This window comes from Triticum urartu, chromosome 1, assembly GCF_003073215.2.
Source record: "Triticum urartu cultivar G1812 chromosome 1, Tu2.1, whole genome shotgun sequence".
NCBI lineage: Eukaryota > Viridiplantae > Streptophyta > Magnoliopsida > Poales > Poaceae > Triticum > Triticum urartu.
The window spans coordinates 325,450,875-325,466,713 of record NC_053022.1 but is presented as its reverse complement, the minus strand read 5'-3'; positions in this window follow the sequence as shown (position 1 = coordinate 325,466,713).

The window sequence follows — 15,839 nt, the reverse complement described above, 5'->3', positions numbered from 1 at the left end:
GTCACCGGGATGCCCAGTCCCATGCTTTATGCGAACTAAATCAAAATAATTGCAAACAAAACTCCCCCTGGGACTCTTGTTAGTTGGAGGCACTCATTGTTTCGAGCAAGCCATGGATTGTTGCTTGTTGGTGGAAGCGGGGTATAAACTTTACCATTCTATTTGGGAACCGCCTATAATATATGTAGCATGGAAGATATCGCCATCTCTTGGTTGTTATGGTGACAATGAAAGTATACCGCTCAAAATATTATTCACCTCTGTTTCAAAACCGTGCTCTGGCACCTCTACAAATCCCTGCTTCCCTCTGCGAAGGGCTTATCTATTTACTTTTATGCTGAGTCATCATCCTCTTATTAAAAAGCACCAGTTGGAGAGCACCGTTGTCATTTGCATTCATTATTGTTAGTTTACATTGAGTATGACTTGACTGGATCTATTTTACCATGAATTACAATGTCTAGTCAGTCCTTGGTCTTTAAAGGTGCTCTGCATTTATGTTTTGCGGTCTCAGAAAGGGCTAGCGAGATACCACCTTGTTATATCATATTATGATTGTTTTGAGAAAGTGTTGTCATCCGAGATCGATTATTATTGCTCGCTAGTTGATTATGCTATTGATATGAGTAAACTCGAGACCTAAACGTTATTGTGAATGTGGTTAGTTATAATCTTTGCTGAAATCTTGAATGCTGGCTTTACATATTTACAACAATAAGAGCAAATAGAGTTTGTAAAAGTTTTTCTTTATCACTTTTAGTTTGTCAACTGAATTGCTTGAGGACAAGCAAAGGTTTAAGCTTGGGGTAGTTGATACGTCCCCGTCGTATCTACTTTTCCAAACACTTTTGCCCTTGTTTTGGACTCTAACTTGCATGATTTGTATGGAACTAACCCGGACTAACGCTGTTTTTAGCAGAATTACCATGGTGTTATTTATGTGCAGAAACAAACGTTCTCGGAATGACCTCAAACTTCATGGAGCAACTTTTTGGAAAATATAAAAAATACCTGCAAAAGATGAAGGCCAGGGGGCCCACCACCTGTCCACGAGGGTGGGGGCGCGCCCCCTACCTTGTGGGCCCCTGATGCCTCTCCGACTCCAACTCCAACTCCATATATTGTGTTTCGGGGATAAAAAAAATCAGAGAGAAGAATTCATCGCATTTTATGATACGGAGCCGCCGCCAAGCCCTAAAACCTCTCGGGAGGGCTGATCTGGAGTCCGTTCGGGGCTCCGGAGAGGGGAATATGTCGCCATCGTCATCATCAACCATCCTCAATCACCAATTTCATGATGCTCACCGCCGTGCGTGAGTAATTCCATCGTAGGCTTGTTGGATGATACGTCTCCAACGTATCTATAATTTTTGATTGCTCCATGCTATATTATCTACTGTTTTGGACTATATTGGGCTTTATTTTCCACTTTTATATTATTTTTGGGACTAACCTATTAACCGGAGGCCCAGCCCAGAATTGTTGTTTTTTGCATATTTCAGTGTTTCGAGGAAACGGAATATCAAACGGAGTCCAAACGGAATAAACATTTCTGGAACGTGATTTTCTTCCCGAATATGACCCAGGAGACTTGGACCCTACGCCAAGGAAGCTTTGAGGTGGGCACGAGGTAGGGGGCGCGCCCTATACCCCCAGGCACGCCCCCCACCCTCGTGGGCCCACCGAAGCTCCACCGACGTACTTCTTCCTCCTATATATACCTACGTATCCCCAAACGAACAGAGACGGAGCCAAAAACCTAATTCCACTGCCGCAACTTTCTGTATCCACGAAATCCCATCTTGGGGCCTGTTCTGGTGCTCCGCCGGAGAGGGTCATCATCACGGAGGGCTTCTACATCATCATAGCCTCTCCGATGAAGTGTGAGTAGTTTACCTCAGACCTTCAGGTCCATAGTTATTAGATAGATGGCTTCTTCTCTCTTTTTGGATCTCAATACAAAGTTCTCCCCCTCTCTCGTGGAGATCTATTCGATGTAATCTTCTTCTTTTTGCGGTGTGTTTGTTGAGACCGAAGAATTGTGGGTTTATGATCAAGTCTATCTATGACTAATATTTGGATCTTCTCTGAATTCTTTTATGTATGATTGGTTATCTTTGCAAGTCTCTTCGAATTATCCGTTTGGTTTGGCCAACTAGATTGGTAGTTCTTGCCATGGGAGAAGTGCTTAGCTTTGGGTTCAATCTTGCGGTGTCCTTTCCCAGTGACAGAAGCGGCAGCAAGGCACGTATTGCATGGTTGCCATCGAGGATAACAAGATGGTGTTTATTTCATATTGCATGAATTTATCTCTCTACATCATGTCATCTTGCTTAAAGTGTTACTCTGTTTTTAACTTAATACTCTAGATGCATGCTGGATAGCGGTCGATGAGTGGAGTAATAGTAGTAGATGCAGAATCGTTTCGGTCTACTTGTCACAGACGTGATGCCTATATACATGATCATGCCTAGATATTCTCATAACTATGCTCAATTCTGTCAATTGCTCAACAGTAATTTGTTCACCCACCGTAGAATACTTATGCTCTTGAGAGAAGCCACTAGTGAAACCTATGGCCCCCGGATCTATTCTCATCATATCAATCTCCATCACTTTAATCTTGCTTTGCTTTTTTACTTTGCCTTTTACTTTTCACTTTCCATCTCTATACCAAAAATACCAAAAATATTATATCTATCAGATCTCACTCTCGTAAGTGACCGTGAAGGGGTTGACAACCCCTAATCACGTTGGTTGCGAGTAGCTATCGTTTTGTGCAGGTACGAGGGACTTAGAGCGTGGCCTCCTACTGGATTGATACCTTGGTTCTCAAAAACTGAGGGAAATACTTACGCTACTCTGCTGCATCATCCTTTCCTCTTCGGGGAAATCCAACGCAAGATCAAGAGGTAGCAAGAAGAATTTCTGGTGCTGTTGCCGGGGAGTCTACGCAAAAAGTCAACATACCAAGTACCCATCACAATCCCTATCTCTCGCATTACATTAGTTGCCGTTTGCCTCTCGGTTTCCTCTCCCCCACTTCACCCTTGCCGTTTTATTCGCCCTCTCTTTCCCAATCTCCTTCTCCTTCTCCGCCTTTATTTTTCGTTTGCCTTTTTCTTGCTTGCCTTTTGTTTGCTCGTGTGTTGGATTGCTTGTTTGTCGCGATGGCTCAAGATACTACCAAATTGTGTGACTTCACCAATACCAATAATAATGATTTCCTTAGCACTCCGATTGCTCCTCTTTCCAATACTGAATCTTGTGAAATCAATACTGCTTTGTTGAATCTTGTTATGAAAGATCAATTCACCGACCTTCCTAGTGAAGATGCCGCTACTCATCTGAATAGCTTCGTTGATTTATGTGATATGCAAAAGAAAAAAGATGTCGATAATGATGTCGTTAAATTGAAGCTATTTCCTTTTTCGCTTAGAGATCGTGCTAAAGCTTGGTTTTCGTCTTTGCCTAAAAATAATATTGATTATTGGAACAAGTGCGAAGATGCTTTTATCTCTAAGTATTTCCCTCCCGCTAAGATCATCTCTCTTAGAAACGATATTATGAACTTTAAGCAACTTGATCATGAACATGTTGCACAAGCTTGGGAAAGAATGATATTAATGATACGTAATTGCCCTACTCATGGTTTGAATTTGTGGATGATTATACAAAAATTTTATGCCGGATTGGATTTTGCTTCTAGAAATCTGTTAGATTTGGCCGCGGGAGGCACTTTTATGGAAATCACTTTAGGAGATGCTACTAAACTCCTAGATAATATTATGGTTAATTATTCTCAATGGCATACTGAAAGATCTTCTAATAAAAAAGTGCATGCGATAGAAGAAATCAATGTGTTGAGTGGAAAGATGGATGAACTTATGAAATTATTTGCTACTAAGAGTGTTTCTTCTTATCCTAATGATATGCCTTTATCTACTTTGATTGAGAATGACAATGAATCTATGGATGTGAATTTTGTTGGTTGGAATAATTTTGGTAACAACGCGTATAGAGGGAATTTTTTAATCCTAGGCCATATCCTAGTAATCCTTCTAATAATTATGGGAATTCCTACAACAACTCTTATGGAAATTATAATAAGATGCCCTCTGAATTTGAGAATAGTGTTAAAGAGTTTATGAATTCACAAAAGAATTTTAATGCTTTGCTTGAAGAGAAATTGCTTAAAGTTGATGATTTGGCTAGGAACGTTGATAGAATTTCTCTTGAGGTTGATTCTTTAAAGCTTAGATCTATTCCTCCTAAGCATGATATCAATGAGTCTCTCAAAGCCATGAGAATTTCCATTGATGAGTGCAAGGAAAGAACCGCTAGGATGCGTGCTTCCAAAGATGCCTTTATTAAAGCATGTTCTTCCAATTCCTATGAAAATCAAGATGAAGATTTAAAAGTTATTGATGTGTTTCCTATCAAATCTTTGTTTTGCACTATGAATCTTGATGAAACTGAATATGATATTCCTTTACCTAGAAGGCGTTCTAAAAATTCAGAGTATTTAGATCTCTATGATGAAATTGATGAAAGTGGGATTGAAAGAAATAAAAATCTAGATGTTGCTAAACCCACTATATTGGATTTCAAGGAATTTAATTATGAAAGTTGCTCTTTAATTGATTGTATTTCCTTTTTGCAATCCATGCTAAATTCTCCACATGCTTATAGTTAAAAGAAAGCCTTCACCGAACATATTGTTGATGCCTTGATGCAATCTTATGAAGAAAAACTTGAGTTGAAAGTTTATATCCCTAGAAAACTCTATGATGAGTGGGAACCAACTATTAAAATTAAAATTAAAGATCATGAGTTTTATGCTTTGTGTGATTTGGGTGCTAGTGTCTCCACTATCCCCAAAACTTTGTGTGATTTGCTAGATTTCCGCGATTTTGATGATTGCTCTCTAAACTTGCATCTTGCGGATTCTACTATTAAGAAACCTATGGGAAGGATTAATGATGTTCTCATTGTTGCAAATAGGAATTATGTGCCCGTAGATTTCATTGTTCTTTATATAGATTGCAATCCTTCTTGCCCTATTATTCTTGGTAGACCTTTCCTTAGAACGGTTGGTGCGATTATTGATATGAAGGAAGGGAATATTAGATTTCAATTTCCATTAAAAAAGGGCATGGAACACTTTCCAAGAAAGAAAATAAAATTGCCATATGAAACTATCATGAGAGCCGCTTATAGATTGCCTACCAAAGATGACAATACCTAGATCTATCCTCGCTTTTATGCCTAGCTAGGGGCGTTAAACGATAGCGCTTGTTGGGAGGCAACCCAATTTTATTTTTATTCCTTTATTTTTGCTCCTGTTTAGTAATAAATAATTTATTTAGCCTCTGTTTTGGTTGTGTTTTTGTGTTTAATTAGTGTTTGTGCCAAGTAGAACCATTGGGAACACTTGGGGAAAGTCTTGTTGAACTTGCTGTAAAAACAGAAACTTTAACGCTCACGAGAACTGCTGTCATTTTTATTTGGAGAGTGATATTTAGTTAATTCTTTTTTAAGATGATTAATAGATAAATTCCTCACGTCCAGTAATTTATTTTAGAATTTTTGGGGTTCCAGATCTTGCGCTAGCTACAGATTATTACAGACTGTTCTGTTTTTGACAGATTCTGTTTTTCGTGTGTTGTTTGCTTATTTTGATGAATCTATGGTTAGTAAAATAGTTTATAATCCATAGAGAAGTTGGAATACAGTAGGTTTAACACCAATATAAATAAAGAATGAGTTCATTACAGTACCTTGAAGTGGTATTTTGTTTTCTTTCTCTAACGGAGCTCACGAGATTTCTATTGAGTTTTGTGTTGTGAAGTTTTCAAGTTTTGGGTGAATTCTTTTGATGGATTATGGAACAAGGAGTGGCAAGAGCCTAAGCTTGGGGATGCCCATGGCACCCCCAAGATAATACAAGGACACCAAAAAGTCAAAGCTTGGGGATTCCCCGGAAGGCATCCCCTCTTTCGTCCACTTCCATCGGTAATTTACTTGGAGCTATATTTTTATTCACCAACATGATATGTGTTTTTCTTGGAGCGTCTTGTATTATTTGTGTCTTTGTGTTTTAGTGTGCCACAATCATCCTTGCTGTACACACCTTTTGAGAGAGCCATACATGAATTAAAATTTGATAGAATACTCTATGTGCTTCACTTATATCTTTTGAGCTATGTAGTTTTGCTCTATGTGCTTCACTTATATCTTTTGAGCATTATAATTTTGCTCTATGTGCTTCACTTAGATCTTTTAAGAGCACGGTGGTGGATTTGTTTTAAAGAAACGATTGATCTCTCATGCTTCACTTAAATTATTTTGAGAGCCTTAATAGCATGGTAATTTGCTTAATAGTAACATGCTTGGTATTCAAGATTTGTGAAACTTTCTTTTGAGTGTGTTGAATACTAAGAAAAGTTGGATGCTTGATAATTGTTTTGATATATGGAGGTAGTAATATCAAAGTCATGCTAGTAGAGTAACTGTGAATTTGAGAAGTGCTTGAGTTAAAGTTTGCAAGTCCCGTAGCATGCACGTATGGTAAACGTTATGCAACAAATTTGAAACATGAGGTGTTATTTGATTGTCCTCCTTATGAGTGGCGGTCGGGGATGAGCGATGGTCTTTTCCTACCAATCTATCCCCCTAGGAGCATGCTCGTAATACTTTGGTTTTTGATGGCTTGTAGATTTTTGCAATAAGTATATGAGTTCTTTATGACTAATGTTGAGTCCATGGATTATACGCACTCTCCCCCTTCCATCATTGCTAGCCTCTACGGTACCGTGCATTGCCCTTTCTCACATCGAGAGTTGGTGCAAACTTCGCCGGTGCATCCAAACCCCGTGATATGATACGCTCTTTCACACGTAAACCTCCTTATATCTTCCTCAAAACAGCCACCATACCTACCTATTATGGCATTTCCATAGCCATTCCAAGATATATTGCCATGCAACTTTCCACCATCCAGTTTATCATGACACATTCATCATTGTCATGTTGCTTAGCATGATCATGTAGTTGACATAGTATTTGTGGCAAAGCCACCGTTCGTAATTTTTTCATACTTGTCACTCTTGATTCATTGCATATCCCGGTACACCGACGGAGGCATCCATATAGAGTCATGCTTTGTTTTAGTATCGAGTTGTAAATAAATAGAAGTGTGATGATCATCATTCAATAGAGAATTGTTCCCAAAAAAAGATAAAGGCCAAAGAAAAAAAAGAAGGCCCAAAAAAATAGAAAATAAATAAAAAGGGGCAATGATACTATCCTTTTTTCCCACACTTGTGCTTCAAAGTAGCACTATGTTCTTCATATAGAGAGTCTCTTGAGTTATCACTTTCATATACTAGTGGGAATTTTCATTATAGAACTTGGCTTGTATATTCCAACAATGGGCCTCCTCAAGTGCCCTAGGTCTTCGTGAGCAAGCAAGTTGGATGCACACCCACTTAGTTTCTTTTGTTGAGCTTTCATACATTTATAGCTCTAGTGCATCCGTTGCATGGCAATCCCTACTCCTTGCATTAACATCAATCGATGGGCATCTCCATAGCCCATTGATTAGCCTCGTTGATGTGAGACTTTCTCCTTTTTGTCTTCTCCACATAACCCCCATCATTATATTCCATTCCACCCATAGTGCTATATCCATGGCTCACGCTCATGTATTGCGTGAAAGTTTATGAGTTTGAAATTATTAAGGTATGAAACAATTGCTTGGCTTGTCATCGGGGTTGTGCATGATGAGAGCATTCTTGTGTGACGAAAATGGAGCATGACTAAACTATATGATTTTGTAGGGATGAACTTTCTTTGGCCATGTTACTTTAAGAAAACATAATTGCTTTGTTGGTTTGCTTGAAGTATTATTATTCTCTATGTCAATATGAACTTTTGTCTTGAATCTTCCTAATCTGAATATTCATACCAAAATTAAGAAGATTTGCATTGAAATTATGCCAAGTAGCACTCCGCATCAAAAATTCTCTTTTTATCATTTACCTACTCGAGGACGAGAAGGAATTAAGCTTGGGGATGCCTGATACGTCTCCAACGTATCTATAATTTTTTATTGCTCCATGCTATATTATCTACTGTTTTGGACTATATGGGCTTTATTTTCCACTTTTATATTATTTTTGGGACTAACCTATTAACCGGAGGCCCAGCCCAGAATTGTTGTTTTTTGCCTATTTCAGTGTTTCGAAGAACGGAATATCAAACGGAGTCCAAACGGAATAAACCTTTCTGGAACGTGATTTTCTTCCCGAATATGACCCAGGAGACTTGGACCCTACGCCAAGGAAGCTTCGAGGTGGGAACGAAGTAGGGGGACGCGCCCTATACCCCCAGGCGCGCCCCCCACCCTCGTGGGCCCATCGAAGCTCCACCGACGTACTTCTTCCTCCTATATATACCTGCGTTTCCCCAAACGAACAGAGACGGAGCCAAAAACCTAATTCCACCGCCGCAACTTTCTGTATCCACGAGATCCCATCTTGGGGCCTGTTCCGGTGCTCCGCCGGAGAGGGGCATCATCACGGAGGGCTTCTACATCATCATAGCCTCTCCGATGAAGTGTGAGTAGTTTACCTCAGACCTTCGGGTCCATAGTTATTAGCTAGATGGCTTCTTCTCTCTTTTTGGATCTCAATACAAAGTTCTCCCCCTCTCTCGTGGAGATCTATTCGATGTAATCTTCTTCTTTTTGCAGTGTGTTTGTTGAGACCAATGAATTGTGGGTTTATGATCAAGTCTATCTATGACTAATATTTGGATCTTCTCTGAATTCTTTTATGTATGATTGGTTATCTTTGCAAGTCTCTTCGAATTATCCGTTTGGTTTGGCCAACTAGATTGGTAGTTCTTGCCATGGGAGAAGTGCTTAGCTTTGGGTTCGATCTTGCGGTGTCCTTTCCCAGTGACAGAAGGGGCAGCAAGGCACGTATTGCATCGTTGCCATCGAGGATAACAAGATGGGGTTTATTTCATATTGCATGAATTTATCTCTCTACATCATGTCATCTTGCTTAAAGCGTTACTCTGTTTTTAACTTAATACTCTAGATGCATGCTGGATAGCGGTCGATGAGTGGAGTAATAGTAGTAGATGCAGAATCATTTCGGTCTACTTGTCACAGACGTGATGCCTATATACATGATCATGCCTAGATATTCTCATAACTATGCTCAATTCTGTCAATTGCTCAACAGTAATTTGTTCACCCACCGTAGAATACTTATGCTCTTAAGAGAAGCCACTAGTGAAACCTATGGCCCCCGGGTCTATTCTCATCATATCAATCTGCATCACTTTAATCTTGCTTTGCTTTTTACTTTGCCTTTTACTTTTCACTTTGCATATCTATACCAAAAATACCAAAAATATTATATCTATCAGATCTCACTCTCGTAAGTGATCGTGAAGGGATTGACAACCCCTAACCGCGTTGGTTGCGAGTAGCTATCGTTTTGTGCACGTACGAGGGACTTGAGTGTGTCCTCCTACTGGATTGATACCTTGGTTCTCAAAAACTAAGGGAAATACTTACGCTACTCTGCTGCATCATCCTTTCCTCTTCGGGGAAATCCAACGCAAGCTCAAGAGATAGCACTGGACGGTGATGGGTTGGATGAAATCTATCATGTAATCAAGTTAGTTTTGTTAGGGTTTGATCCCTAGTATCCACTATGTTCTGAGATTGATGTTGCTATGACTTTGCTATGCTTAATGCTTGTCACTAGGGCCCGAGTGCCATGATTTCAGATCTGAACCTATTATGTTTTCATCAATATATGAGTGTTCTTGATCCTATCTTGCAAGTCTATAGTCACCTATTATGTGTTATGATCTGTTAACCCCGAAGTGACAATAATCGGGATACTTACCGGTGATGACCATAGTTTGAGGAGCACTATGTGTTAATGCTTTGTTTCGGTACTCTATTAAATGGAGGCCTTAATATCCCTTAGTTTCCGTAAGGACCCCGCTGCCACGGGAGGGTAGGACAAAAGATATCATGCAAGTTCTTTTCCATAAGCACGTATGAATATATTCGGAATACATGCCTACATTACATTGATGAACTGGAGCTAGTTCTGTGTCACCCTAGGTTATGACTGTTACATGATGAACCGCATCTGGCATAATTCTCCATCACCGATCCATTGCCTATGAGCTTTCCATATATTGTTCTTCGCTTATTTACTTTTCCCTTGCTATTGCTATCATCACTACAAAATACCAAAAACATTACTTTTACTACTGTTACCTTTTGCTACCGTTACCACTATTATCATATTACCTTGCTACTAAACACTTTGCTGCAGATATTAAGTTTCCAGGTGTGGTTGAATTGATAACTCAGCTTCTAATACTTGAGAATATTCTTTGGCTCCCCTTGTGTCGAATCAATAAATTTGGGTTGAATACTCTACCCTCGAAAACTGTTGCGATCCCCTATACTTGTGGGTTATCAGGGGGAGGAGACCGAGGCGTCGGGAGGCTTATCCACCTCGACGCCGGCGAGCGGGTGCGGTGGGGGCGCGCTCGGCGCACGCACCGGGTCGGTGGAACAGGAGGGAGGGGAGAGCGACTGGGGAGGGAGCGTGGGCCGGCCTGCTGGGCCAGCTGGCTCGGGTAAAGCTTTTCTGTTTTAGCTATTTTAGGCCACTTAGGCATTTTGCAAAAATGTTGGTTCACCACCAATATTACCAGGAGAATATTTTCCACATGATGAACATTTTAGTTTTCATGTTTGAGCATTTTTGAAATTCACACATAATTCGAAATTGAATTCAAGTGGAATTAGAAAGAGAGAGGAGACAATGATGATCAAACATTTGTTTAGAAAAATGATTAACTTAACTCCAGGGGTTACTGTAGCATCAGTACACCGGGGTGTTACATGTATGGAGGGACTAAATGCACTACTAACAAATGCAGAAGAGAATGGAAGTATTTCCAGAATAAAGGTTAGCAGAGATGCCCCACCAATTTCAAATATTCTATTTGCGGATGACTCTTTGATCCTTACGCACGCTAATTCGGTGAACGCGGAGGAGTTGAAATCAGTTTTGGACGCTTATTGTGCTGCATCAGGGCAAAGGGTGAGTGTTGAAAAATCCAGTATATTTTTTTAGCCCCAACACAAGAGTGGGAGATAAGGCGCAAATATGTACTATTCTGAACATTATGATTGAAGCTCTCAATGACAAATATTTGGGTCTGCCTGTAAATGTGGGTATGGACAAAAGTGGCTATTTTCAATTCCTAATTGATAGAATTATTATGAAAATTAGTGGATGGAAGGAAAAACTGTTATCAGTAGGGGGGAAGGAAATCTTACTCAAATCGGTTGTACAAGCTATCCCAACTTATGCCATGTCTGTTTTTAAAATTCCTATTTTTTGCAAAGGAATCATTGACGCAATGTCACACTTTTGGTGAGGTGACGAAGACAATGGAAAGATAATGCATTGGATGGCATGGTGGAAGATGTGTGTACCGAAAGATCATGGAGGAACGGGCTTCTGAGATATTCATTGTTTCAATTTGGCTCTGTTAGCCAAACAAGCATGGCGCCTGATCGATAACCCTGATTCCCTATGCGCCACCATATTGAGAACTAAATATTTCCCGGATGGCGACCTAATGAACGCGAGTCGAAAAAAGGGTCTTTGTTTACTTGGCAAAGTATTATGGCGGGAGTGGATTCTCTAAAAATGGCTATATTTGGAGAGTTGGAAATGGACAAAATATTGATATTTGAAAAAGATGCTTCGATCCCACATGGGGCCAATAAGAAAGTTATTACCCCTAGAAGAGGGCACCTTCTATCAAAAGTTGTTGACCTTATCGATCCAGTCACCAATTTATGGGATGAAGACTTAGTAAGACAAACATTGTGGCCCGTTGATGCTCAAAGGGTGCTCGTGATCCCCCTACCTATGCATAACATGTCGGATTTCATTGCTTGGAGTTTTACAAAAAACGGATGCTTCACGGTTCGTTCGGCTTATTTCGAGGAATGGAACAAACAATATGGGAGAAAATTGCAACACACAAATGGCATGGGTAAAATAAATGTCAATATTATTTGGAGTAAGTTTTGGAAATTATCTTGTCTAGCAAAGGTGAAGTTTTTTATTTGGCGTACTTTACACGGAACCCTTCCGTGTCGTGTTACACTTGCAAATCAGCATATGAAAGTTTTGCCCGTTTGCCCATCATGTTCGAATGGGCTGGAAGATACAAAACACATGTTATTTTTATGTTAAAAGGCGGAAGAGGTTTGGGAAAGGCTGGGTTTGCACGAGGCCATTAAAAAGCTTGTGATATCGATCGCGCAGGAGAGGCAGTCCTTGAGTTCCTTCTTCTTATGCCAGATCATGAGCTACATATAGTGGGCACCCAAAATATACGTGAATTGATCGCCATTATAGCCTGCTGGTACTTATGGTGGGACAGGCGTTTGTTAGTCCACCAAGAAAAATCCCAAGATGCATACCAAATTTCTATGGGAGCCTGTGCTATAACGACAAACTATATTATCGCCCAATCCCCAAGGGTAACACCTATAAGAGAGGGATGGACAAGACCACCTAGGGGTTTTGTGAAATTAAATGTCGATGCTTCTTTTGATCAAGATATGCTTAGAGGAACAACTGGGCAGTAATTAGAGATGACAAAGAAAGATCCATAGTTGGCGAGAATTGGAGGATGGATTGGTGTGAAGATGTATTAACAGCAGAAGTTTTGGCCTTGCGATTTGGCCTATTACTTGTTGCACAGAAGACGTGAAGCAATAATGTTCTTGTTAACTCTGGCAATATGGAAGTAATTGACACAATGAAGAATGGAGGACATTCAGTGGGAGCGGCGGTGGCAGTGTTCGATGATTGCTATTTTATGGCTTGCGATTTTCCTTGTATTAGATTTGAACATTGTAATAGGGAAGCAAATAAAGTAGCTGGCGAACTTGCTAGGCTAGCTAAGTTTTCTGAGACTAAGGATTGGTTTGAGGAGCCTATGAGTGATATTGTAAATCTTCTTATTGACGACGTAACCGTTATTTATATGTAGCGACCACACCTCAAACAGTCTGATCTCTGTGCTCCGGTGTCATCCCTGGATCAGTAATGCTGACACCACACAGTACTCGGAGGATTTATAGCAGAGTAGCAATCACACACTTATTACATCGAGTGTCTCAGAAGAGAACTTGTTACAATAAATATGGCTTAAGGCCATCTAATAACGATAACAGCGGAAGGCTTGGAAGATAAGTGAGTCCATCAACTCCAACGGCATCACTGAGTATAGAACCACGACCTAAAACTCCTCAATCATCGTCTGAAAAGTCTGCAACATTAACGTTGCAGCCCGAAACGGGTCAGCACATGGAATATGCTGGCAAGATAACACATAGAGAGTAATGGAATGCAACAGCTATACTATATGCATAGTTGGCTGGTGGAAAGCTCTATGGTTACAGTTTTTGCGTAAAGCCAATTTTTCCCTACTTCAAAGGAATAAATTTAATTACTATCATGGTGGTTGTTAAACATTGAGAATGGTTGACAGCATTCTCAATCCCAATTAAGTAACATCATTAAAACCCATCAAAATTGATTTAGAGTAACATGTTGAGATTCACATGAAAATCCAGGTACCAGATACTCAAGATGTCCATAACCAGGGACACGGCTAACCATGATTAGTTTGTTACACTCTGCAGAGGTTTGCGCACTTTTCCCCACAAGACTCGATCGCCTCCGTTGGATTTCTCGCACTACATGGTGTTTGAGAAACGGATGACCGAGACACAGTCTTTCAGAAGCGCTAGCACCTTACGACGGATAGACCGGTACACCTACTTTCCCCTACATCTGCTAGTCTACCCTGTAAGAGTTCGCACAACTTAGTCAACTATGCCAGAGCCCATAATGGCTTGTGGCTACACACGGAAGTTTCTAGTATGAATAATCTCATGATCCCCTTGAGCCTGGGTGGCGGTCCAAAAGAAAACAGGCAAGTCGTGGAAACCCCAGGTGCCTCAATCCACCCAGATGTGTGTTAGGTTGCCACCTTAGATAAACACTTAATTATAAATCTCACATCTGTCATGGATATCACTCACCCAATCCACGTCTACTGGCATAGCATGGCATAATAAGCAAACGTAGAAGTAACTCCCAAAGGTTTGATAATAAACAGGTAATAGGTACTACCTCATCTACTTCCCATCCCACAATTTAATTAGATCCTAATCATGCAATGTGTGAGGATTGGTCTAATGCAATAAAACTGGGTTGTAGAAAAGGGTATGATCAAAGTGTTACTTGCCTTGCTGATGATCCGCGAAACCTAGAGATTCGAAGTAACAAGCGGCGCACTTCGGGTATTCTATCGCAGACAAACAACAAGCATTCAATAAGTACTCATCTAATGCATAGGTAAAACTCAAATAAAAGATCTAACCAGAAAGTTCAACTTAAGAACCCTGGTTTGCAAAAAGAATCAAATCGAACGAAGCAAAAGAAATCAAACGGCGAAAGAAAACAACTTCGTTCTAGTAATCTGGATCTAGGGCAAATTTTACAGTAGCAAAAGCATGTTTAAGTTGATTATTTGGAAAGAGGGTTTCGAGACGAAACTCCAGGCGCTTGAATCGCCTGATTCCGATAAACGAGCGAAAAGTTATACTAAAACGAAAATCGGATCAGAAATCGCGATCAGAAAATAACCGCGGAAAAATCCGACGAAAAAAAAACGACGAACAGAAAAAAAAATTAAAAAAAACAGCATGGAAGTCGAGGCGGCGAACCTCGGGCGGCGCGCGGCTCCGGCGGGCGGCGGCGGCGGGGCTGGGCTAGGGTTTCGGCCGGCTAGGCTCTCGGGCTGGGCGGCTGGCCTCTCTCGCCCCGGGGTGGCGACTTATAAAGGCCCCGGCCAGGGAGTCCTGGCCGAGTACGGCCCGTAGTCAGTTTCGTTTTTTTTTAAATAATTCCGCTCGGAAGAAAAATAAAAAGAAATACTAAACAGACTCCAAAAATCACGAAATAAATTTTGCCGGGTTCCTAAAATCAAGCCCGATAAAGTGAACATTTATCTGGGCCCAAACTACAACTTTGAAAAACGCGCATTTTTCCTAAATTCAATTAAAAATACCGAAAAACTCCGAATAAATCTTATTTGATTTTTTTATTAAATCCTCAATAATCTATATTTTGGGAAAGTCATTTTATTCCCTCTCTCATATTTTTGTAATAGAAATAATTGATGATAAAATAAATAAAATCAAATGATCCTATTTACATAATTTGAGAAAACCCAAATATGTAAATAACGAAATCCCCAACTCTCTCCGTGGGTCCTTGAGTTGCTTAGGATTTTCTAGGATCAAAACCAAAAGCAAAATAAAATATGATATGCATGATGACCTAATGTATAACATTCCAAATTGAAATTTTGGGATGTTACAAACCTACCCCCCTTAAGATGAATCTTGCCCTCGAGATTCGGGTTGGCTAGAAAATAGGTGAGGGTGGTCCTTGAGCAAATCTTCCTCTCGCTCCCAGGTGGCTTCATCCTCCGTATGGTGGCTCCACTGCACTTTACAAAACTTGATAACCTTGCTGCGAGTAACTCGGCTGGCAAACTCGAGAATCTTGACTGGTTTCTCCTCATAGGTCAAATTGTTATCCAACTGAATTGCTTCCAATGGCACTGTGTCTCTCAAAGGTATGTCAGTCATCTCCGCGTGACACTTCTTCAACTGAGAAACGTGGAACACA